The 26,587-nt window shown below is 42.0% G+C and overlaps 1 long non-coding RNA gene across 3 annotated transcripts; it reads left to right on the plus strand.

Annotated features, from left to right (window-relative positions):
- The first annotated feature begins 972 nt into the window (after nt 1–972).
- Nucleotides 973–26,587, plus strand: LOC147144107 (uncharacterized). Of its 3 annotated transcripts, XR_015087872.1 has the most exons (4): nt 973–1,109; nt 1,358–1,424; nt 24,385–24,425; nt 25,634–26,587. It is a non-coding gene; the product is annotated as an uncharacterized LOC147144107 (long non-coding RNA). The 3 variants fall into 3 exon arrangements; XR_015087871.1 differs by lacking the exon at nt 24,385–24,425; XR_015087873.1 differs by lacking the exons at nt 24,385–24,425; nt 25,634–26,587 and adding an exon at nt 5,232–5,863.

The following is a 26,587-nucleotide window of genomic DNA, read 5'->3' on the forward strand; positions in this document are numbered from 1 at the left end:
TCAAATCTTTCATTTGTATTTTGTGACTTTAGCTCATCATTGAGAACCCATTGTCGACCACAATTTTGTTTTGAAGAATTAATGAGTAAACCTCATTGTTTGGGTGAAAGCCTTTGATTCACCTCTGTGATTCATCAATGGATACGAGACACGTCACCACTTCAAATAACATCATCCACTGAAGTCTGGAAGTTCAACGGCTTTCCTTCCTTTGTATAAATGCATGGATGCTCTTCTTGACTCTCTGTCAAAACAGCCAGAACACTAAATTCAATGCATTTCCACATAATAGAGTAAAACAGACACAAGAATACATTTAAATTAGAACTCCCATGGACTGGTCATTTGACCAGCATACCTCCAACTCCCAGGCCTGGTCATGTGACTTTCCCGGCTTTTTTTTAACACTTGGATATACACCCCGCCCACCTAGCCTGTGTAGGAATACACATCCAAAAAACGCATCGATACCAAACCGTGGAAGTGCATTTTCAAAAGCATTTACAAGCATGCCAAGCCTCTAGGCGGCATTACTTAGCCAAATACTGTCCATTCAGAAGGATCTTCCGTCCTTTGACGTCACTTCCACAAAACCAAAAACATGGGGCCAGGCTCGTTCGTGCGGACCGACAAGTAGTTAGAACTGCTTTTAAACATTGTTCTGGAATACAAAACCAATAAGACCCACGAATGCATCGATTGGGAGTCTTGTTTAACCAAGTATGTAGTTCATGTTTTTGAAGCAGTATCCTGACATAGAGACATAGATTGAGTTCCCCCACGTGAGGGGAGAGGTAACTCGGACTGTTCTCACCACCAAAATGAAGGCCATACGAGGCAAGTACCACCTGGCAATCATTAACGGACACAGGAGCGGATTTGGTAGAGTTGTATGTTTTTGTACTTTGACTTGTGTGAGCAAATAGGGGTGGCTCCCCCGCTACTGCCGCGCGTCGTGGGGCATCAAAACAACTGACTTGGACAATTGCGTTTCCTCGCCCAGCACATCAACCTCGAGCAATGTGGAGCGATGTGATGTTGTGCCAGACATCGAGCAGGAGACCAGTACACCGGCGCCCGCAGTCGAACAAAGGCGAGAACTGCTTGAGGTATGTATACAATAAAGTTGTGTAGATAAGCCAAAATATGAACTCCAGTTCGAATATAGAAGCAAGACTCAAAACAAGCGGTTTCACGCTGTTTGGCGCCTCATTAATACATATTGAATATCTAAACTGAGAAGGAATGACGAGGGAGCCATGCGAAATGCAAACGTAACTCAAGGATGACACGACTTGTTTTACAGTGAGCTAAATATATATTGTTCACAATATTTCTTTTTTTTCTTTATCTCAAGGCTAACCTGAGGACATAGCAGGGGCGGAGCCAGAACGTGGCTAATGGGTGGGCCTGGAAAAATCAGGGTAGGCCTGAATATTTCTCTCATTGAGCACAATTCTCTTGTCCCGACGCATCGTATTTCAAATAAAATGACAAACTGAATAATATGAAGTGCAGATCTTCCTTAGACAACCACGATTATGCCATTCTTAATATTCAATCAAATAAAAAAACACAACGAAACACAAATTCAAAAATTATTTAATAATACTTTACTAAAAATGTTAAAGAATATATTTTTTCATGAATCTCACTGGGTGGGCAGTCTGTCAATCTGGGTGGACCTGTGCACACCCACGCCCACCCATAGCTCCGCCCCTGGGACATAGACACAACTGTCTGAAGAGGAAGCTGTCTGCGGAGACACAGTGGCTCCAAGCATTAGAGGAGGATTGACTGTCCCCAAAAAATGCTGGCCCTGTTTGAGGCCTCTGAAAATGGAGCTTTGGACACGTTTTTTGAAAAATGACTGACAGTCTCAACACACTGACAACATGCATGCGGGTTTTCTCTTCTGAGACACGTTTTGCAGCCTCCTCCTGCACAGCATCCTCCTCCACAGCCTTCCCATTTCATACCATATGATGCAAGAAGGGCATTATTGTTCCCACACAACATCTCTGCACTTAACCCACTCAAATCAAGCATTTTACACATTTACACCCTCTTGGCAGACCAACAAATGTCACTCACCCCATCAATGCACCAGATACATCCCACACACATACTGAGAGCACAGGGCCCCACTTTTTCATTTACACAAGCCCTTTTCAAAGACAATTACAGAATGCAGTAATTGCTTGCATTAAGCCAAGAATGCCTCTTTGTTTAATTTGTACTTTTTCATTTTGATGTATACACATTTTGCATGCTCATTGACAAGCACGTTTGGTTTTTTTCAAAGAAACATGTGCATTATCTATGCAAAATGTACAAACAGCAGTTTCATGCAGTGTGAACATGAATCATGAACAATTTAACGAGCTGAGTACATCCGCCAAATTTGTCTCATCACCCACAACATTGTCTCTCATGGATCAAGATACTGGTTGAGAACGCTTCTGACCCTCTTTCCCTTGCTGGTCAAGCTGTCTCCTCTGACTTCTGGTTCGGAATCTGGCTGGTTGTCTTTGTCATATTGAACAGCTTCAGCAACATGGTTGTCATCTATTGTGTCTTTAGAGGCCTTGCAGTAAATATGGAGCCGGAAACATGCATAAATGACAAATGGCAGTTCATGCACATTGATGTCCATTGGTCTCTTCAAAGCCCCTAACCGGCCTTTTAGCCTTCTGAAGACACACTCCAATACCATGCACGGTCTGCGCAAAGAAACTCCAAAATACTGCTCCTGAACAGTCCTCCCTCCATTTGCGTATTCCTTCTTTAGATAAGGCAGTAAGGATTGGGCCGGGTCGCCCAAAAGGTAAACCGGAATAGGTGCATCATTTTCCACAATTTGTCTTGGACAAGGAGGGATTTTTCCACTCTTGAAAGGGTCATTGAGAGAAGAGTTTGCGAAGACACGAGCGTCATGTACGCTTCCAGGCCACTTTACCACCACGTCCATGAAGCAGTACTTGTAGTCACAAGCAGCCTGAATGTTGAATGAGAAGTTTCCCTTTCTATTCATAAAAGGAGTGGAATTGGCCGATGGTTGCTTTATTCCTACATGCGTACCATCCACAGCACCGAGTCACTGGGGGAGACCATGCGTTTGTTCACATTTGTCCAGAAGTGAATGTACTGCACTTTCAGTTGTTGGCAGTTGTATGTACTGAGGTCCCAAGTGCATAGTTATTGCTTTACACACCTGTCAGATAATATTTGAGACAACATGCCTAGACAAACAAACGCATTAGCTTTTTTTGTAGTCTCCCTTCGTGAAATAGTACAGCGCACTGGCAACTTTCTTGACTACGTTCACTGGTGATCGCATAACGGTAGATTGGCCCTCAATGTGAGGACGTAATAGCTCAGACAAAGACAGAAGTGAAGACTGTGACATTCTAAAGTTTTCACGCCATTCCTCCGGGAGAACGACCTCCATCTCAAAGTTGTCCCACCAGCTGGCAGTGCGTCCAGGTCTGACCCAAAACCAGCGGCGGCGTTCCCCAGCAGGCCCTATAGTTGAAACACTGCATTCTGATTAATATTGCGTTTGTGGAATTAGTTAATGGCGGCACGGTGGTCGACTGGTTAGCACGTCCGCCTCACAGTTCAGAGGTCGTGGATTCGATCCCGGCTGCGGCCTCCCTGTGTGGAGTTTGCATGTTCTCCCCGTGCCTGCGTGGGTTTTCTCCGGGTACTCCGGTTTCCTCCCACATTCCAAAAACATGCATGGTAAGTTGATTGGATACTCTAAATTGCCCCTAGGTGTGATTGTGGTGTGATTGTGAGTGCGGATGTTTGTCTCTGTGTGCCCTGCGATTGGCTGGCAACCAGTTCAGGGTGTCCCCCGCCTACTGCCCAAAGACAGCTGGGATAGGCTCCAGCACGCCCCGCGACCCTTGTGAGGATAAGCGGTACAGGTAATGGATGGATGGATGGAATTAGTTAAGCAGCAAAATCCACCCCTTTTTAGCTTTCTCAGGGCCCAGTTTGTCCTTTCTGTCGAATGAAAATGACATCACAACTGCTCAGGGCTCAGGTAATGACCAATCACGCCTCAGTTGTGATGTCATTCTCAGTTGACAGAAGTGACAAAATGGCGGCCGCCAGAGATGGCTAAAAACGGGTGGATTGACTCTTATTCCACAAACGCAATATTTATCAGAATGCCTTATTTCAACTAGTGGGCTTGCATAGAAAATATTCTTGAAAAAAATGTTTGGGTTGACTTCGTCTTTAAGGGTGCGGATCAGCAGAGCAAAGAGATGGCTAGTGGCTACTTGTGAAGAAGAAGAAAAAAGAGTGTGAAGCACATTTGAGCCCTGACATGGGCGGTAATAGTATTGACCATTTTCACTCGTTTATGAGGCACTTCACCACCAAGAATGTTCCGCTTGACAGTTTATGTATGAATTCATGCGCACTGTAAAGAATTGTGCCCATAAAAAAACAATGTTGCCCTATTGATGAAATATACACGGCAAATCGGCCAGTGTTAAAAGTTCAGGGACTGTGTTAAAAACAGTTGTATTAACACTACTCAGTAATAAAATAGCCCGTGTAGTCTATGATGTATGATAGGTTGTTATAATGGGATGTCACCTTGTTTAGACCCTGATTGGTGTTTATTTGAAATTGAAGCCACGCCCTTACGTAATGATTGACGTTTGCTTGCTAGAGTCCCGACAATTTTCTTCAGCATCATTTTCCTCCTCGCTAGCAAGATGGAATCAAACTTCCCTATATTAGGCAAAACTTTCACATCATGGTCTTTGATGAAAAAAAATGACCTCATAACCTGGTTTTCACTTGGATTTTCTATTTCATATTGTTCAAAATAGATTGGCCAGTAGTTGTATTTCGTGTGAAGCTACATGGCCAATCGGGTTCATTAACATGGTATTTAATGTTTTGGTGCAGGCAGCTAAAGTGACAAAAGCTGCATGTGCCTTTTTTTGGACTGGTGAGTAGCGCAGCTAATTCCATTCAATCTCATGAGCATCATTTGTCAGCTGCTTTGGCAAACAATATGCCTATTTTCCAAAACGTAACAATTAATTCAGAATATGAAAAGCCAAGTGTCCTTGAAGGAATTCAATTTAAGTTGCTCCATCATTTCTATTCATAGTTCTTTTTTTTTTTTTTTTTACAAAGTCCAATTTTATTGCATAATGTCCTTTTCCACATTGGCCATTTTATGTTATAATGCCGTTTTCCAGCTAAATGAATTGGTCTCCCAATCAAGTTGCACGAGGCGGAGCCAGTACGGCAAGGTACCTGGGTTGCCTTTTGGGACGAGGAGAGGTGTGCCTTCAAGTGGATAAAATGGATGCTATCAAGAACTGCTCTTGATCTCGAACCAAGAGGGAAGCTTGCCCCTTACTTGGACACATATGCTGGTACAGAAGGTTCACTCCACAATTTGCAACAATTGCAGCTCCACTCACTGCACTAACATGCAAGGGCCAAAATAATGCTGTTTAATGGTCTGAGTAATATGAAACTGTCTTTAACATTCTGAAAAAGCATCTGTGCTTGGAAAAAAAGACTGTTTGTGATGCACAGTCTGGATAGAGCAACATATTGGCCACGGTACACAAGTGATCATAATCAACAGAGCTTCAAGATTAACAGAGAAACCGAGCCAACACTGACTGTTAAAGATGTTTGGTAAATGTTTTCTATTTTCCATTTCTAATTTAGAGCTTTAAGTACAACTTGAAGGTCATTATTTATAAAGAATGAAGTAAAGATTAAGTTTCGGGTATATTACAATCTTAAAATAATGGCCTTTGTTTAAAACAGCACGTTTGTAAATTGGCCTCTGTCACACAAGCCTCTTCTCGTTATGCAATTGACCAACATTTGTATGCCAATAGTTTTCATTGTCATAAACCTTTTGTGTTTGAAATGATTAATACCATATTCTTGTTCATTGTCTGTTGATTGAAAAATACAACACGGGCCATTGTTTAAAGGGGCACTCACCCCCCTCCCAGAATCTTGCTCCACCCCTCAATGATTTTTGAAAACGAAGTTCAAAGGTGGCCTTTCTTGGAAGACCCATAGGCTTGGGAGGGGGAAGAGGGTTCGGTGTGGTCTGACTAAACAATGCTACCTGAGACTAAACTACGGCATAAGTCATTTCTATACTCTGACAAGCTATGCTATATAAACTAACCAAAAAGGCAATGCTGTTAAATCACTAATCTGAAAATCAATGTTTGGATGTTCGCAAACGCTACTATTCCAACTCCAACTTGTTATGGGCGCATGTACGAGACTGAGCATACCCCAAGGTGGCAGTGCAACTACGTCAAGACTCCAAAAGTGATGTCAGGATTCCCTGCTAGTCCAATCAAAGGACATAAAGTCAAATGCACATGCAACGCAATGTTTAAATGGCTCCAAACAGACATTTTTGCCCCAAATTCAAGATTTATACAATACAATACAATTTAGTCATAGTGGCTGAGAAAATCTGTTGGAAAGGAGTAAATGGAAAGATTGAAACAAATGGCTCTCTAGGCAATACTTGCACATGAGTACAGACTGCGTACAACGTATGGCAATTTGCGGAAATGAGTTACTTTGTACAATGTTTTCTTAGAAACTGCTCTACATGTCTATTCTTTACAGGTGGTGTATACGCAAATGGCATCTCGCAAAGCAACAGACTTTAGCATCAATAAACTGGCCTCTGGCCGAGGAGGTGGCTGTCGGAATCATGAGGGCGGGTAACACTGGATGCAACTGATATTTTAATCATGTTATCTTGCTGTATCATGGCTGTCACGTAAGGGATATTGTATAGTGAGCCGGTGATCTCTACTAAAATAACTCCTGATCAGGGTGGAACCCGAGTAGTGGAGGGGTTCTATTCCCCTGTAGGGTGATATGGTGGTTCAACATAGATTATCCAGCCTATTACTGTAAATGGCTAATGAAATAACTGATTTGAAAATGAATAGATTTCTTCATTCAATGACTTCTCCATCCATCCATCCATTATCCAATCCGCTTATCCTCACAAGGGTCATGGGCGTGCTGGACCCTATCCCAGCTGTCCTCGGGCAGTAGGCAGGGTACACCCTGAACTGGTTGCCAGCCAATCACAGGGCACATAGAGAACAAACAAACATCTGCACTCACAATCACACCCAGGGGCAATTTAGAGTTAACCTACCGTGCATGTTTTTGGAATGTGGGAGGAAACCGGAGTACCCGGAGAAAAGCCACGCAGGCACAGGGAGAACATGCAAACTCCACACATGAAGGCCGGGGCCGGAATCGAACCCACAACGTCTGCACTATGAGGCGGACATGCTAACCAGTCGATCACTATGCCGCCCTCTATGACTTATGTTGATTTATAAATGAAATCAGGAGGAGGAAACCAAAATTGCCATCAACGGCTGAACTAATCTGTAATGGAATGAGAAACATGTCTATCAGGCTACTATTGCTTTACTAGAGCAAGTCGCTAGAACTGCTGATTACTGAGAGCAAGATCCTGCTCAGCTTTGCCGGATCAGAGGAGGACGGGCCTGGTAAATCTCCAGATTGCTCACATCTTTGTCAAGTGAAAGTTTTTAAGGTAATGACCAATCACGCCTCAGTTGTGATGTCATTTTCAGTCAACAGAAGACAAAATGGCCACCCCCAGAGATGGCTAAAAACGAGTGAATTAACACATATTCCACAAACGCAATATTTATCAGAATGCCCTGTTTCAACTAATGGGCTTGCATAGAACAAATTACAAAAAAAAGGTGTTTGCATCGACTTCCTCTTTAATAATACCCTGTGATGCACAGAACATTGCAGGACATTGTCATGACTTTTTTTGGGGTAAAGTATTTTAGTTACAATAAATAGCCAAAACTGAGCTGCTAGTTTTTATTTAATAATTTCAAATGTTTTTTATTCCTTACGCCTACAGATAACAACCAGGGGCAGCCTGATGACTTGGGAACACCATTGTCCCTGATATAGACAGCAGCGTTTAGCACCGCTTGAAGTTGATCAATACATTGTCTGGTAGCCCAATTCCTTGGACAAACAGAACCTCATTGCAAGAATTCACAACATTTGGCAAAAGGACTACAAAACATCACAGTTAAAAAGGATGAAATACTCATATCAGACTATGTCATTTCACTATTCACAAAAACCCCAGTAGATGTCACACTACACATAGTCACGGAAAGATTAAAACAGTACAAAATACTCAAAGCATACACAAACCTGACAGTCACCAATATTCAACATTATTACAACAACATTATAATATTATTTAGTTGCCAAATCCACCTACTTTCAATACAGGACAATAATCAACAAACAAAAAGAAGACTTCGCAATGGGAGACCCACTATCCGCAATTATGAGCAGTTTTTTCATCTGGGAACTAAAGTAATTCAAACTGGACCGTTGCATTACAAACCCACACTCTGGAAACGATACATAGATGAGATGACATACTGGAAATAAAGACGGCACACACACAAGAACTCACTGATAACCTGAACACCATAAACAGTAAATATCCTATTCAGACACGAAGAAGAAACACAACAGACCATATCTTTTCTGGACTTAAAACATTCACCACCAGGAAGGCGGCAGCATAAAAACAATAATATACTGTATAGGAAACCCACACATACTGACCAGTACCTCCTCAGGAAGTCAGAGCATACCACGGCACACAAACTTTCCGTAGTCAGAACACTATACAACTTCATAACATACCTTAACCTCATACAACCTCATACACTAACATCATAACAGAAAAATAAGGACAGACAGAAGGAAGAAAACTATATACACCACACACTCGGCTAATATTTTAAATGGGCCGTCAGCAAAAGAAAACAAGCCACACAAAACCAACAACAGAAAAAAAGCAATAAGTAGTAATCAACGTATCAGTAATTAGTAATCAATCAAAGTAATCAACAGTGAAAACAAGGACACAATAACACTTCCATATGTCAGAGGAATTATAGAACCCAACGCATCATGGAAAAACATCAAATACATACTGTAGTAAAATCGCACCAGAAATTATGACAAGAACCTGTGTACCCAAAAGACACCATGACACCTGACAAGAAATGCAATATCATCTACGAAATCCCATGCAAATTATGCAATAAAATTATTATTAAAATTATTATATTGGAGAACCTGGACAAACATTCAGCACCCGCAAAAAAAAGCACCAAACAGAATGTGAAAAAGAAACAACAGGACACTAGAACACCAAAACAAAATGCAGAACAAAAAAAACAAAGAAATTAGCAGGGCATCGGCCCTCTCTCCCCAGTTTCCGTCCTGCATATTCAATCGACCTACGTGGTCCCGCCCCGTCCTTCACCGGTGACAGCCAATCGGCATCGACCGACTGGGACCACGCGGGTCGATTGAATATGCAGGGCGGAAACCGGTGACAGAGGGCCAATGCCCAGCTCTGGAAATTAGCCATAACAGACCACTACAGAAGAAAGAATGACATCATAGACTGGGAGAAAGGGAAAGTCATCACATCAGAAACCAATCAATTCCAAAGATCGATCAAGTAGACAATTGAAATAAGGAGGCGTGGAGACAAGACCATTAGCAGAGATGAGGGGGCGTACATGCTCCCACACACCTGGGACACCATCCTTCAACAGCAGCGGGGGGTGGAGCACTAAGAGAGTTTCTCTTCACTGAAAAAAGAACGTTGTCAGAAAAATTAGAAACCTTACACCAATAGTAAATGTTTCATTTCAAAACAAATCTCATTACAACTCCAATGACATGCATTACTTTAAAAGTAACTTGTTTTTCCAATTGTCACCTGTTTATAGCAATTGAGCTTTAAATAGAAAAATTGGTCTGTGGAGGAATTTTACATTTTTGTTTGTAATACAAGAAAGACTTGCTCCACAAATGACCAGAAATATTGGTTAGATTATTTTTTTGGAGTGAGAACAGAATTGATCTAAAGGTGTAACCTGCATCATTAGCATGTTGTTTAGTTTTTAAATTTAATACCTATTGTTACAATTGTCAGAGCTGGGCATTTTAGTAAAACGTTGCGGTTCGTTTATGATAAACGGCCTACAGCCGGGGTACCCTTCCTCCATCCATCTATCTGCCTTTTTGTTTGCCTGGAAAAAATAGTAATCGCCTATAGGCCGGTCCGCCTACGATTCTAAAACAGGCTTCTGTTAGTATTCGAATGCCCATCTCTGGAAGTTATGATCAGAGATGGGCACTTTTCCCTATTATGCCGCTCCGTCCTCCGTCCGCGACCTGGGCACCCTTATTCATGAAATAATCATCCTCCGTCCCTGTGTTTTTAAAGCGCTTACGTCCTTACATTTCAACAATCTGTTCAAAAAAACGTCCCCCCGCAAAAAGTGTCCGTACATCACAACCACCGCCGGACATCACACTACTATTGAAGATTGCGTTGTAACACAATACTGTTGCGTTTTATTGAAAAATGTTGGCGTTATAACGCAATAGGTTTTCCGTTGTTTTTTTGGGGGGCATTATTTTGCAACAAAAATAATTATTAAAAAATATCGCAGGATAATGAAAGACTTCCACTTGCGAGTCGTAGCTTTAATTGTATGGCGACGCTGGCATGAGCATGAATGACGGTTTGTAGAGATTTTTACTCTACTACCAGACAAGGACATACTTTGCATGCAAAGGGATAAAGTATGCACTAAATGTAACAAAACAAAATGCTATCCACCTTTTTCGCATGCCTCGTACATACTTTATCCCGGATTACACACACAAGACAGGCTGGGCATGTTTCTGTCAGTTGTCAGTGAAATGGGCATCTGGTGTAATCCATGGTATTACATGTGTTGAACCACTAGAGGGGACAGTTTAAGAGATTTTAATGAATTGGCAAGCGGTGCAGGGAAATACAATGGACAGGGTGACGAGGCTTGGCTTGGAGACAAGGCTTGGCTCGGCGTGGTGACGAAGCTTGGCTTGACTTGGTTGAGAGAGTTGACTTGGTGTGGTATGGCGTGGCCGAGAGAGAGGACTTGGCATGGCAAAGAGAGTTGATTGGACGAAATAGCAACTCGGTGAGACAAACGGTCTTTGATGCCACTAGACAGTAGACACCACCGCAAACAGCAACGACAACCGACAGGGACAGACAACAACAACAATGACCCGACCAGGACTGAACAAAAACTAGGAACTGAAATACAAGCATACTGGCGAGACAACGAGAAACACCTGGACAAAACACACGAGGTAGAAGGGAGCTGATTGGCTAACACTAGGGAGTGGAATGCACACAGGTGGACCCAATAATCACTGACGAGACAGACACAGAAACACTGAGACAAACATGAAACCAAAAAAACCCCCCAAAAACAACACAGACCAAACATGACATTAAGTGCAGAATCAAGTGTTTTAAATAAAGTACATGGGTAATGACGATTTGCCTGAATAAGACTCGACAAGATTTGCCTGAATAAGACTTGACAAGTGTTCCCTTTGTGGTCTTTAGGCCCCATATTTTTTAATGGAGCCAGAGAGTCCAATATATTATGAGGCGTTACTTGGAAAAAATATCTACTTTGTGAGGTTTCCCTTGCATTGTTCCCTCTAAGCTGCACATGTGAACAATTGAGCACTACTCTCACCCTATCAGGGCGCAACAAACAACCAATCATCGGGGTATTACATATTACTGTAAAGAACGTTTTTGGGTTGACTTCCCCTTTAATTATGTTTAAAATGACCTCTGTGCCAAAATAAACGTAACAAACTCTGGCTGATTTTATTCATGTCACAAATCTCTATTCAATGATATGTTGTCCTGTGAGATATACTGTAGGTGGTTTGATTTTGATCAAGCTACAAACTACAGGGCTGCACTTAGTTGAATGTTCAGCAACACTCTCATTTTCACACGTTAACCACGACATTGACACTCACACTTGGTGGAGAAACGGATGCAATTTTCAAATGTGCTTCCATTCTGGTATGGCAAATGGTAAATGGGCTGTCACTTATATAGCACTTTTCTACCTTGGGTACTCAAAGCACTTTACACTATACCTCATCTACGTACTGATGACGCAGCATTAGTAGCAACTGGGGGTTCAGTATCTTGCTCAAGGATACTTCGACGTGGTCACAATGGCCGGGGATCGATCCCACAACTTCGGGGTTGGGAAACGACCACTCTACCACGTGACAATATCTCAGCAATGATTAACATTGGATTGACAAGCAATGTTGTGATTATACTGTTACTAGTCATATGTGTCACCGGCGGTGCAGTAAATTGTGGGATTATTTCATTTGCCTACAGACAATTCTGACAACCGCTAGCTCTTCACCGTCCGCAGCTGGATGGGTTTTCTTCCCTGAACTGGGGCCATGATTGCGAACCGAAAGGGACTGGCGGGCCAGTGAAATTCGGTACTTGACTGACATCCTGATGCAGATTTTCTGCTCTGAAGCCAGAGCTTTTGATGACGGTTACTCCAGGGCGATTTTGGTAAGCCAAAATGGCAGTTCGCCAGTGTGGTGAATTTAGGAAATAGTCACCTCGCCACACCACATTTCAGTTCACCATTGGTGCACATGCACTGATAAAATGGAGGCAGTACGTCAAAGGGTGCTGACTACCACACCACCACATCAAACATTTTCCCACAGTCGATAAAAAAATATGTTGCGGGAAAAAGTTAAAGAGCACAGGCACCATTGTGTGCTCAGTGGTAAGACAAAGATGCTCAATGTAAAACAGATGTTTGAGGCTTTTGGAAGATGCCATTGAGACCAGTAACTGAACATCACTATGGGAAAGCTCAGAGTTTTCGGTGAAACTAGCAAAGTATTATGCATTTCATGTGAAACAGCATGAAATCAATTGGGGCCACAATCCAAATACAAAACAATACAACTTTATTTATTTAGCACATTTCACAACCGCTGCAGCTGTAACAGAGCACTTTACATGTAACATAAAATAGCAAGAATACAACAACAAAAACAATGAAAGCAATAAATTAAAACATAAATTAATGTTTGCTTTGGATCAGAATGGACTTTAGGAGCACACAAGAGCATGCATACATATGATCTAAATGTCAAATATGTGAATGTGGTTGTTGAATTTATGTAATGACTATTTCTGCTGGTTACACGAGTGATGCAGGAAATGTACACTTTATTAATTATCAAATTTATGATCCTGAATTTGTGCTTGTTTACACTTAACATGCATGGGTCCCCCTTCTAATGGGCTCACTATAGGGGCTATAATCGTCGGCTGCGAGCTGGGTGGAGGCTGGATACAGGAATAGAATCTTAATCTGGGGATGTGAATGTCACCTCTCTGGTAGGGAAGGAGACTGAGCTGATGTGCGAGGTTGAGAAGTTCCAGCTAGACATAGTCAGGCTCACCTCGACATATAGCTTGAGCTCTATTACCGGTTCTTTCGAGAGGGGTTGAACTCTATTCAACTGTGGAGTTGCCCATGGAGAGAGACACCGAGCAGCTGTCGGCATACTTATTGTACCTGGCTTGGTGCCTGTAACTTTGGGTTGGCCCCGGTGGACGAAAGGGTGGCCTCCCTCCGCCTTGTTTATGCTTATGCAACAAACAACAGTTCAGAGTATCTGACGTTTTTGGGGTCCTTGGATGGGGTTCCGAAGAACGCTCCCACTGGGGACTCCATTGTTTTGCTGGGGGACTTTAATGCTCACGTGGGCAATGACAGTGAGACCTGGAAGGGCGTGTTTGGTAGAAAGGGGGCTCCAGTCAGAAACTGAGTGGGTTTCTGTCACTTGACTTCTTGCTTGTCTTGGATTGTCCACAACAAACACCATGTTCAAACATAAGGGTGTCCATACGTGCACTTGACAGCAGGATACCTTAAAACTGGTTCACACGGCAGGATTTTAAAATCATCGGCCGACTTCCAAACTCCGAGAGACCCCACACGTGACTAGAAAAAAATCATGCGTATTACAGTTTTGTATGTACCATGTGTGGTTTGCAGCCACATGGCAAGATCAACACATCACCCACGAACAACATTCATTCACAGATATTCTCACGTCAGACGGAAAATCTCACAAAACCCCTCGAGATTAAACAAGACTTCGCTGTGAACAAACATGGCGGATGAAAAGGCGGCAAGGGTCTCAGGCCGTGTCTTGATGGTTTTGCAAATTATTTTGGTGGAAAAAAGTGACACAAGGAGAAGACGTTGGGCTATGTTGCGTCTTGACTGTTTTAATTTTGGATTCCCATCTCGCTTCTTTGCCGCCCGTCACCTCGCTTTCTGATTGGCTGTACGTCACTGTGAACCAGCTTCATGCTCGTTTATCCTAGGGGCATAGCACACATGGTGCGAAGTCGGGCCAAAAAATCCAACATGTTGAATATCCCTGATTTGAGGTCAGATGTCCTTGCGATCAGGCTGAGCACACTACACACGGCAGGATCACCTGCTAAGATTACCTTTAGAGCCATTACGAGGGATGGTCCCGACCTAAAATTGGTGGGAGGGGGCACTCGGGGCAAAAATTGGGTCGATTATCCTGTCGTGTGAACCAGGCTTTAGGCCGCAGTTCGATCTTGTGGTCGTGTCATTGAACTTGCGGCTGGATGTCTTGGCATGTCATGCAAACCACTCAGTCACCATGCCACTAATACATCATCATATCATTCAAAAAACCCTAATGAAATACAAGAAAATCAGAGGCAATACTACCCCCCCACCACACACACAAAATCTGTGATTTCTTTCTCCAAGTTAGATTACATTGTTATATGCATGAAAAGAGCTGGCGCTTTGAACTAGACTTGTCTTAGGATTTCATCAGCGAAACATTTCCTCGCCACATGAAATCGTGTCAAAACGAGAGGGTGATTTTTTTACAGCAACGTTCTGAAATCTGGATCATTAATCTGAGTTGGGCACTTGACCCTTTTTTGCTGGTCCGTCCTCCGTTCGAGACCTGGATATCCTTCCGCCCTCGTCCCTCCATCTTTATTCATGAAAATGATCGTCCTCCGACCCCGTCTGTCCTCGTCCTTTTAAAATGCTTACGTCCTTACATTCCGTCATTATACACACAAGACAGGGTGGTCATGTTTCTCAAAGGCGTCTTGACTGCTGTGGCATTATCCATGGTGGCATTTCATGTGTTGAACCGCGAGTGGGCAGAATAAGAATGTGCAATGTGACTACTGGGAAGCACATGAAAAGCGTTGTGCAGGCAATTATTGAAGGTGGCTCCGTAGAAGACAACATGCAGTGGTCTTGCTTTTTTAAAAAAAAAAAAACAACACAACACGTTCAGTCCATACTTGACCTGGTTAGGGATGAATGAAAACCCACTTCCATCCTTGCTAGGCCATCCTTTTTAAAAGACTTCTCGTCCGCCGTCCATCCGTCCACAAAATGGGCGTCCGTCCGGATTGTTAGGACGGATTGTCTCGTCACTGGGACGGAATGCCCAGCTCTGCCATTAATACGATTTGAATGAGTGGTTAGCGCACTAGAGAGTTGATATCTCGACAAGACAGCATGTGTTTATTAGAAATCTTCATTGACAACAATGGCATCCCTTTCTTGTGAGGGCAGCATATGAACAGGATACGTATACAGTAGGGATGCTCGATTAAGCGATTTTGAACCGTAACCAAATTTTCTGGATAAAACGATGTCAAAATCGTTGAAATCGGCATGTTCGATTTTGTTATTTTTGGTGTATCTAAGTGTAGCCCATTTGTACTTTCCGTATTGTGTTCTGTTTGTACATTCTCTTTGTATTTGTACTTTCTGTTACTATTCTCTTCGTATTAAGATCTCTGTTTTCCGGTGGTTACTTTCATGTTTGTCATGTGGTCATGTGAGTAATGCGTTCAATCCAATTGCTGAAATGCGGAAGCGATTGTCCGCTGACCGAGGAGAAAGTGACACGTGGGGGATTGTTTGCTGCAGGAACCGACTATCTGAGCCGACTGCCGAGTGAGTGAGGAAGTGAAGTGGAGCGTATGCTCAACTGACGGAATTGGCCAGGTCAATGGTGAGCTAGGGGCCCAGGATTGAAACTTGGAAATTGCCTGGAACAGAGCTTAACCATTCTGAAACATCCCTGCTCTGGTCGGGCTGGTAGGAGTTTGCATTTTAGCCAGCCGAGCCCCTTCATTGAACTTAAATTGACTGACATTTTGGGTTCAAAGAAAGAAAAATTTAAATAAAAGACATTCAAAATACTTCATTTTCATTATTTTTTATTTTACAAAGAAATCATAATCGTAAAATCGGGTTTGAGAGAAAATAATCAGATTTTTCTTATTAGGCAAAATCGAACAGCTCTAGTATACAGCTTCAGAATGCCAATCAAACAGTGAACTTACAAAACCATACACTAGCTTCTGAGCATTGAGCCACACTTTCGAGCAGGTTTGTCAAAGTCAAATGGACAGAGGGCCAAATAAAAAAAATTGCGACAAGCCAAGAGAATGATAGAATGTTCATTGACATTTTTTTAAATGTCCAGATTGGATCGGGTCCTTTGCGCCTGCTGATGATGTCACACTTTATATTTCTGTAATATATTTCTTTGCCTCTATGTTTCTCACCCCCCTGGCTGTTCTGTTTTTATGTTCGGAGTTACTAAATAAAAAATAAAATCAAGTTCATTACTGCTACTCTTGTGAGGCACCTTGTACGTCACTTGAAGAAGCCGCTGCCCGTCTTGTGGAAGAAGATCAGTGGAACGTTTGCGTTTCTCCTACCAAACTGGAAACCATTTTCTGGTTGACTCGAGCTGCAAGATTGTATGAACTGTACATAATGTGAAGTAAAACGGAGAGGATCGTATGATTGGTATGATGTCACCAGCTGACTCTATTTTAGAGTGGCAAGGTATGAATGTGGGTGCTCCTGTCAGAAAACACAGGCCCGTATTCCACTTCACACGTCTATTTATTGTGCTCGGCGAACAACACAGACAAAGAATAACCTAGCAACATCATCCAATGCATATCTATTAATATGCCTAAACATTACAATTCACTGTATTAAGCAATTAAACAGCCAAACAATACATACAATACACATTCACACGTTTCTTCACTAGAATAGTTAGCATACTAGCCGAAATAACTAACCAGTGTTCATCAACGTGACATCACTCACAAGAATATATCTAGGCTATTATGAACAGCAGTTATCCCACATGAACCTAAATGATTAAACTCACCTTTTAACATTTACACACAACAACAAACGTGGCGAAACACGGGCAATCTGCAACTACTGAGTTTGCTGGCACGAACAAACTACTAGCTAGCAGTGTCGAAGGAGGAAAAAGAAAAGAAACCACGTCTCTCACTATCAACACTTAGCGCTCGAGGAGCGTTCAATGCCTGCTCACAGTGTGGGACATCTCAGTACTACTTCGAAACTCAATGAATTTATCAAATGCCAACAATTACTAAGAATAAAACAACGTGAGATTTCTAACATGAAGTATTTCTTAATAAAGCGTGTTTTACTCTGAATAACCTTTCACCACAATCCGATTCTGAAAGCCACCAAACAGTGACAAGAAGTCTTCAGTCGGCACGTCGACGACCGAAGGACGATCTTCGCAAAAGTAGCAGGTAATGTTCGTTTTAACAACAGTCAGGGCGTGGCAAACATTGAAAGAAATATATTACAGAAATAGTCTAATGAATTGGGTTATCTCTGTTGTGGTCGAATTTGTGTCTGGTCAAGTTGTGTTGTTTCCGAGGTTAATGAATGCATCGTGCGGCTTGCTGGATGGGAGGGCATGTGAGCGAGAGTAGCGGAGGACGAAGAGGAGAGCCGATGCTCTTTTTTGACTGAACGGTTGTCGTACTGTATTGGCGTCGGCTGCGGCCCACAGTAACCGGTTGGACTCATAAAAACGTGATAATTAAACTATGTCTGTGTTCTTGGAAGACGCTACAATATATTTTAAAGTGTGACGTCATCGGCAGGCGCAAAGGACCTGATCACATCTGCTACCCACACCGACGGGCTGCGGGTCGGATCTAATAATAAAGAACTATCATCCCAGGGGCCGCAGAAAACCTTCTCGCAGGCCAGATGTGGCCCGCGGGCCTTGACTTTGACATATGTTCTTTCGAGATTTATTTAGATTATGAGTCCACAGAGGGCGGCACGGTGATCGACTGGTTAGCACGTCCGCCTCACAGTTCAGAGGTCGTGGGTTCAATCCCGGCTCTGGCCTCCTTGTGTGGAGTTTGCATGTTCTCCCCGTGCCTCCGTGTTTTCTCCGGGTCCCCTGGTTTCCTCCCACATTCCAAAAACATGCATGGTAAATTGATTGGACTCTCTAAATTGCCCCTAGGTGTGATTGTGAGTGTGAATGGTTGTTTGTCTCTGTGTGCCTTGCGATTGGCTGGCAACCAATTCAGGGTGTCCCCCGTCTACTGCCCAAAGACAGCTGGGATAGGCTCCAGCACGCCCGCGACCTTTGTGAGGATAAGCGGTATGGATGATGGATGGATGGATGGAGTCCACAGAGATAGTTTTGTGCAATGAAACAACAAGCCCTCAGAGGCATGGACAGAGACAACATGATACCCTGCGCTGGTTCCATGCTGGTAAACTGCCTGAAATCACACCGTGTGTACATCCCACACAGAGAATGGTGCAAGGAAGAATGTGAGTCAACCCAGCGCGGAGGAAAATGACAGGACAGGTAGGTGGTGTTCTTTGTGAGGGAGATCATAAACTGGGCATTTCTAAATTAGGAGTTTATGGAGTGGAATAGCGGACATTTACGACACATTACCTTGTGAGTCTGCCAAATAGGGTAAAGGTTCTTTCAAGCTGGAAGCCATCTCCTCCCAGCCAACTTATACTTAACAATTATTTATCTGTAATAAAAATGAAGTTGAAGATAGATACAGTTAAAAATCCATTAAACCATGCAGGATCGTCTCATCTGAACTGGCATTTTCTGATTTAAGAGTAAATACTAAGATGTGATTATAGCTCAGTGACGACTATAATTTGGATTGTGTTAAGTATTACACCTTTATTGCAGTCATCATGTGTAAACATGCTACTTATTTTCCCTCACCATTTTCTGCTCCACCCTTGGAATTTAATCAGCAGATGTTGTAATATCGTCCCTGGATTTGGAGAAAAGTTCCCTTATCACTATGGAGATGCTTGTTTGCTAAACAAGGAAAAAGAAAGATTGTGTCTCCTTTTAATTTCACACATGAGTGTAACAACATCTTTTGCTGAGATAATTATAATGGTCATCTTCATCACCAATATTTGTGCCCTTGCATTTCAAGAAGCTGATGCAAAAATGATCATTACTAATCATCCGTTTTTGTCTTGGACTACATTTATGTAACAACATAAAGGGGTAGCGTATTGATGTTTTAATATATTAAAGTTATGGAAATTCCAAATAAAGCTGTTTCTATGTACTCTATTAAAAAATTCTCGCTCTTCTTCTTCTACAGTTGGAAAAAAAAATATTCAGCCAAAACAAGAAATTTCATTTGACCACCAAGTAGCCTACCATCTCCCAGACAATTTTGTCATAGATTGTTATTGTATTTAATTGAAGTCAGTGGGTTGTGACCTCAGTTATTATAAGTGTATCCTTTTAGTAAACACACTAAACAAGCTTTCAAACACTTTAAATGAAGTTTCTTTTTTTTCCAACTTTCTCTGGAATTTGGCTTGTACATTTATTACAGAAACCAGAACTGGCCAATGCTCAAACGCCTTCTTTATTGAGTGTATTTCTTCCACTCGCTTATGCCCAAATTGCAAAACAGAAATTGGGTGTAGGTTTGCTTGATGCACGTGGAGCAAAACCTTCAAACTGTTTTTAAGAATTTAGTGTATAATATTATAATATAATATATTACATTATAATATAATTTAAAGCATATAACACTGAAGGTTTATAAAACACTGAGTAACACTAAATGTGTTTATATACACACTCAATTTCGATTAAGGTGTTTTTTTTGGCGGATAACAAGGTAACAGGCCAGTGCAAGGCCGTGGGGTTGTGCCGGGGATGAGTGTGCCCGCAAATGCGCAACAAGTTGATCTCTTGTTAGTCACGCCTTCTGTCTCTGAACCGCTTATCCTCGCGAGGCATGCGGGAGCCAGCTGTCTTCAGGCAGTAGCCGGGGCACAACCTGGCCCGGTAGCCAGCCAATCGCAGGGCACACATAGACACACAATCATTCACACTCACATTACACTTATGCACAATTTAGAGTGTTCAATTAACCTACCATAACATGTTTTGTGTTTGTTGGAATGTGAGAGGAAACCCGACACAGGAAGGCCGGAGTCCCGATCCGAACACTTGATCTCTGTATTGTGATGCGGATGTGCTAAACGGTCATCCGTGGTGGTTTTCCTTTATATAAAGTTCGAGACACCAGATGGCGCGAGAGACATCTGTTATTTTCACAGATCATTTTTATCATATACTGTATTAGTGTCAAATCATAATGACTGTTTTAACAAATATGACAAGTGATTTCTTTTGAAAAGTGAATCCACCTTCAGCAATTAGCAAAAATTTAAATAAACATGTTAATAATATAATGTTCTCAAGAGGCAGTGCTGCAAAATCATTGAGACACAACCAAATCCATAAATGAAATAAAGTACAGTATCAACTGACAAGCACGGCAAGCACTGCAAATCAGCGAGCCACTGGTACAGATTGTTGCACGCACATCATAAATGGTATGGAAACTTTAAAATATTGAATGATGATATTATTTTTCCCACATACGCTTTAAAAACTTCTCATTTTAAAAAGAAAAACCTAAAATCTCATTGATCCTCACTCTTCTTGGAATGGTGACGGCATTGGGGTGTGGGACAGGCTCTTGAGAGATATCAACTTGCGTTCTGTTTGTAGTTTTATTGTTCTACTACTAGGTTGTGTGCGCACAGTCAGGTTTGTGCTTAAATTGACACATTCCTATGCACAATTTCCAATTGAGAAATCCCATGGTTTGCATGGGAAAGTTCATACGCACACACACACCTCTTTGCATACGCATGGTTGATAAATGAGACCCTTGATCATCCGTGACACTGAAGAGAACAAGTGTGTCGAAAGTGGATGTAATATGCAACTTTCTTATAATACACCAGTCAACCCAATATTAGAATGCTGTCCAGCTCGCACCATTTATCAAATGGGGGAAATTAATCAGGCCTTAAACCAAGAGTCGGAAACGAACATCTTAATGATGTGAAATTTAATCAGAAATGATAACATTGTTGCCAGATTGGTTACAAATGGAAATTAGTGGAGATCCCATTGCAGTTTTTTGAAAAATATACTGTCTTACATGCTAATTCATACTTTTTACTAAAGTGCTTTGGATAGAATGAGTACCGTATTTTGCGGACAATAAGTCCCGTTTTTTTTCATAGTTTGGCCGGGTAGGCGACTTATACTCTGGAGCAACTTATGTGTGAAATTATTAACACATTACATCGTATCCCTTTCCTTTTCAAAGATAGCAAACAATACACCAAACAACCACTTATTATTCCACTCCACTTTTTTGGCGTGCATCTCCTTCCACATTTTTCACCCGATTGACTTCATTCAAGTTTCAAAACATTCAGAAAATTCATGCCTTCCTGGGTAGTATTTTTTTTCGTTCCCCAAATTTACCATTTCCCCAATATTACCCATTTTCCCCCCACAAAAAACATTCATTTCCAATGGCACTTTCAACATTTACCATTTCCACCATTCCAATTTCAAATTCACAAGATTGAACTCATTAACTCACATTGGTAAAGCTTTTCAACACACCCACAATTCCTACTTCCCAAAAATTCAACGTATTCACCCTTAAAAAAGCCACAAAAATTCACCATTCATTCCCAATTGCAGATTCAACATTTCACTTTTACATCATTCCAATTTGAAAAAATTCACAACATTCAGCTCATTCAACTCACATTAAAGTGACACTTGGGTGAGCTTAACATTGGCACTTATATAATAGGTTTGCATGTAAAAATGACATTAGTACTAAAATGCCCACCTCAAAAGATTCTGTAGTGATTTAAGGTCTTTTTTGTGATTAGGTTTACAACAAATTTCTTATGTTATGTTTTCGGTCTCAGCGGTCTACGTCACGCGAGGAAGGCATGCGTGGTGGTAATGCTCGCTTTGACAGTTCTGTTGACTAAAACAGTGTCCGACCACGGAGAGGTTAATCCTTTTGATATGTTGAAGTGGGCATTAGTAGAGATGTCCACATAAATTTTGGTGCCAATTGATTGCCATTTTTGGACGTTATAAGCAATAAAAGTACAATGATTTCCAATGGATATTTTGGAATCAGTTCATCCCGTGACTCCCGTTTAAGCTTTTCAACACACCCAAAATTCAGACTTCCCACACATTCAACTCATTCACCCTTAAAAATGTCACACAAATTCAACTATTCAATTTATACTCCAGTGCGACTTATATATGTTTTTTTCTTCTGTATTATGCATTTTATGGCTGGTGCGACTTGTACTCCGGAGCGACGTATAGTCCAGAAAATACGGAATATCAGTATGAGCTCAGTGTGAGACCAAATGAGTCACAGAAGTGCACCTTGTAAAATAAAAGTATGGCATTTTAAATGTTAACTGCAAATATTGAACTCCTGTATCTGTTCCCACTCTGTATTTGTCATCATCTGATGCAGTCATTTACTGTGTTATTTTAACACCCCCTGAAACCCCCTACCCCCACCCACCACACACACACACACACACACACACACACACTCAGTGTCATAAAGACCTTCAATAGAATGGAAAGCCCCCTTCACGTTCCTTGAGTGAGCAACTCAATGATTTATTTCTGTTTGTTCAATTTAACGCAAATGAGATCCCATCAAATATGTTTTTGCGCTAAAATGCTTTAACCTCATCACTGATAGTGTAGTGACAGGACTGACTTTTTCTGCAGCCAGCATTGATTCACACTTAGTGACTGTGGGAGGGATTGATGTATGGTGCGTGAACCGTTATCTTCAGAAAAAAAAACATGGCTCCATTTATATTCCTTAAAACATGGGCTTTCATAACAATCAGTTGCTTTAACATTTACAAGTGGTGTAAAGCCACTGTAAATAATAGGACAAATGTCAAACATTACATTTTTGGCCATATCCCAATTGGTGATGTAAAGATGACTGCTGCTTTTACCTTGAACAGGAAAAGGGAAAAACCCAAAGTTTGACATTGAACTTAGTGTCATCAGAAATCAACATGACAGCCCACTGTAATTTAGTGATGATTCTTATACACAACTGACAGTTTAGCTTATGCATTTTTTTTTGTGCACGTTTTCAGAGATTGGCAGCACATGTCAAGGTCAAACTCAACTGAATTTTCAATCATGTGGGTCTACTCTTGCGTTTTATATTCTAAATCAGTGGTACCCAACCTTTTTTCTGCCACGGACTGGTTCATACAAGTCTATTCCCTTAGCGGCCTGGGGGTTGGGTGTGGGGGAGTGATGTTCCCAAATGCACAGTTTTGTTTTCCATCAGTGTTGAATGACTTTTTAGTCATAGCAAAGGGGTTAGCCACCAAGTATGATGCTCTCAAGGCACTTAATCAGTTTTGAAGTCTGCATTGACTGCACATATAGTTGTGCAGAGTGGGCTTCCTTCCTGCGTTGGGAATCACCTGTCGCCATAAATCCATATATCAAGTAGGTCTTCTGGTATTGTCTGTGAAATGTACCCTTCTTTTTCTTCTTGGGCATAGGCTCCTGTGTTGAATTCTCACTGGGTCTTTTCCCCATTGCAAAGAAACTTTCCAAATACGTCTGTTTATTTTATTAATTTTCTAGCTTGTGCATTTAAAATTAGCGTAACGTGACGGAGACAACTTGACATGCGTTAAGAGTCGGTCATAGATGGATGTAACGGAGAGAATCTGATCACGTTTCAAAATAAAATATTTTTCACTCGGATACTAGATAAACCAGAGGTACTTTACGTTTTCTTGTTTTTCTGTCATCTGTGCGGCCCACCGCGGCCCACACCAAAATGGCCTGCAGCTCCATACCAGTCCGCGGCCCGGTGCTTGAGGACCCCTGCTCTAAATCATACTTTAACACAAATAACTGTTGCTGATGTGGTACTTAACAAGCAGTGTTAGAATAATTTGGGATTTTTCATTATACTTCAAGGATCAGAATATTTTTTTCTTTGCGGAGCAGTTTTACAAATCAATGGCTTAATTTGAGGAGCAATTTTCTAATTTTGTAGATATTTTTTTGTAGGTTAATCCCAGGGACCTGAAGCAAGGGTTCTATTAAAAAAGGTAAGAATATAACAATATAACAAATGAAAAATTGTTTTCCTTTTTATATGATTTAAATTTTTTTAAATCACATTGTGTGCAGCATCCAACTATATTGTTCTATCAGGAAGCAAAGCGGTATTGATTTAGAATACATAAATGAAGATAAGCATTTCTGTAATGTAATTTGAAAACATTTATTGTGCAGGCCTCAAAACTCAAAATCAAAACTCAGAATTCTGTTGTGAAAACAAATAACATGACTGATATTGTAAATGTTTTACACTATATTAACACATTTTAACCTGATAGGCCACTCATCCTGACTGACATGTGGTGTAACGTACCCTAATTCATTTCCAGTCCAGTTCTGCTTAGTGACTAGATTTTCTCTTCACAGTCTTGACACTTATTCATTTGTCTATTTTATTGTTGAAAGTTGGATTAACGCAGTTCCAGCCACATGTCTTAAAAGGATACTCGATCACCCAAGATGTTAATTCCAGTGTTAAATGTGCTAGCCATGTCAATCTTAGCTTAGCTTCGCATTTAGCATGGCTTCTCCACTTTCCTCTTCATCCCTTCGTAAGAACGATACTTGTCAGAACAGAAGAGTATCTTATTTACTACCATGGAGGTGACGATTACTGATTTAGGAGCGACTCCACAATGTGTTTAGCCACAGCGGTCGTGAGCCGAAGCTTGTTGTTAGCAAGCTGGTGCGACTTAAGTAGCAACAAGCAACTCGAGCCTTTACCTCTGGCTGATGTGTTGCTCCACTTAACATACCTATCAAGTTGTACGCTTTTGGCGTAATTTTTACAAGTGGAAACACCATTTCAAACATGTAGGCCGTACATCGCGAATCTGTACAGCCAATGTCAATTTTATCAGTGTTATCCGTTCAGGTTTTTGTCACCTAACCATAGTCGGGAGACACAGGGGAGCTGTTTCTCCAAGGCCGGAGTTGCCTCCGGGATCGCGGTTGTCACACATCATCCAAAAGGGGGAGCCCAGTAGCCCAACAACACACATCAGAGGGAGACAAAGGTCTTCTGATCTTTTCCTTACGCGTGCCCACAAACACACTCACACATCACACACAAGCTGTCACAATACCCACAACATCAAGTTTACCAGAGCTGGGGGGTTTACTAAAAATTGAGCGTCCGTCATCCGTCAGCAGCAAGGGTACCCTTCCGTCATACGTCATTTGTCATTTTTTCCAGGTGTAACGAAAATGGATGTCGGATCGGGTGAACACAGGGGCTTGGCCCCCGATCCTCCTTGGCCAGACATGGAATACACATAGTTGGCCCTTTTGAAGTGCCAGCACCCAGCCTTTGGAGAGACAGAGAAGGACCAACACCTGGTCTTTCCAAGGCAACCACAGAACACCTGGACGTGCTGGTCACAACTGGGGCTAGCCCCCTTCATTAACATGCGCATGTCCCTTATAAAAGGCCGTGGAGAATTTCTCTCTCTCTCTACGGAAAAAAAAAAAAACGCTCTGTCTCCTGAAAAGAAAACCTCTTTTTGGACACTTGCTCTCTTGAACTTCACACTGTTTGGAAACTCTTGTGAACTTTCTACACCCTTTTTAGCGTGGCTTACTAACTCTCCTCTGTCACCAGCCACCCTCTGATCCGTCCCGGGTCAGAACTTTGCCCTTCTTTTGTTACTTTTGATTCACCCATTGACTAACCACGGCACACGCCGGGAACTTCAAATTCTTGTTTGATCGCCAACTAGCCAGCACAGCGCGGCCGCGTCCCCAAAAGGTGGACTACCTCCCTCAAAGCGGGGTGATAGCATAGAGTCCTGGCAAAGCTGACCAGCTATCACGACCAGTGTCCGAAGCGCCCTGAAATGGGTAGCCCACCTGGTCCGAAACACTCTCCTGCGGCAACGCTTCCTCCTCTTCCCCGTTGAGTGACGACAACCAACACCCCTAAGTGCATCTTGAAATCTCCTACGGGCCATTGGTGCATAATTAACTTGAGAATCAAGTAGAGCTTGGTATAAGTCATCCGATTTTAGCCTGGTACGCTAGCTCACTGCTCATTACACGCGCACGCACGTACAACACACGCACATGCACACTCACATCGTCCGGTCCCAATGCCTCCTTACATTTCCTCACAAGCCTGTGATATATAGGATTTCTTTATTGTGTGTCTATT

This window comes from Filicampus tigris, chromosome 8 (genome assembly GCF_054856515.1).
Source record: "Filicampus tigris isolate MCC_2025a chromosome 8, RoL_Ftig_1.0, whole genome shotgun sequence".
In the NCBI taxonomy this organism is placed as follows: domain Eukaryota; kingdom Metazoa; phylum Chordata; class Actinopteri; order Syngnathiformes; family Syngnathidae; genus Filicampus; species Filicampus tigris.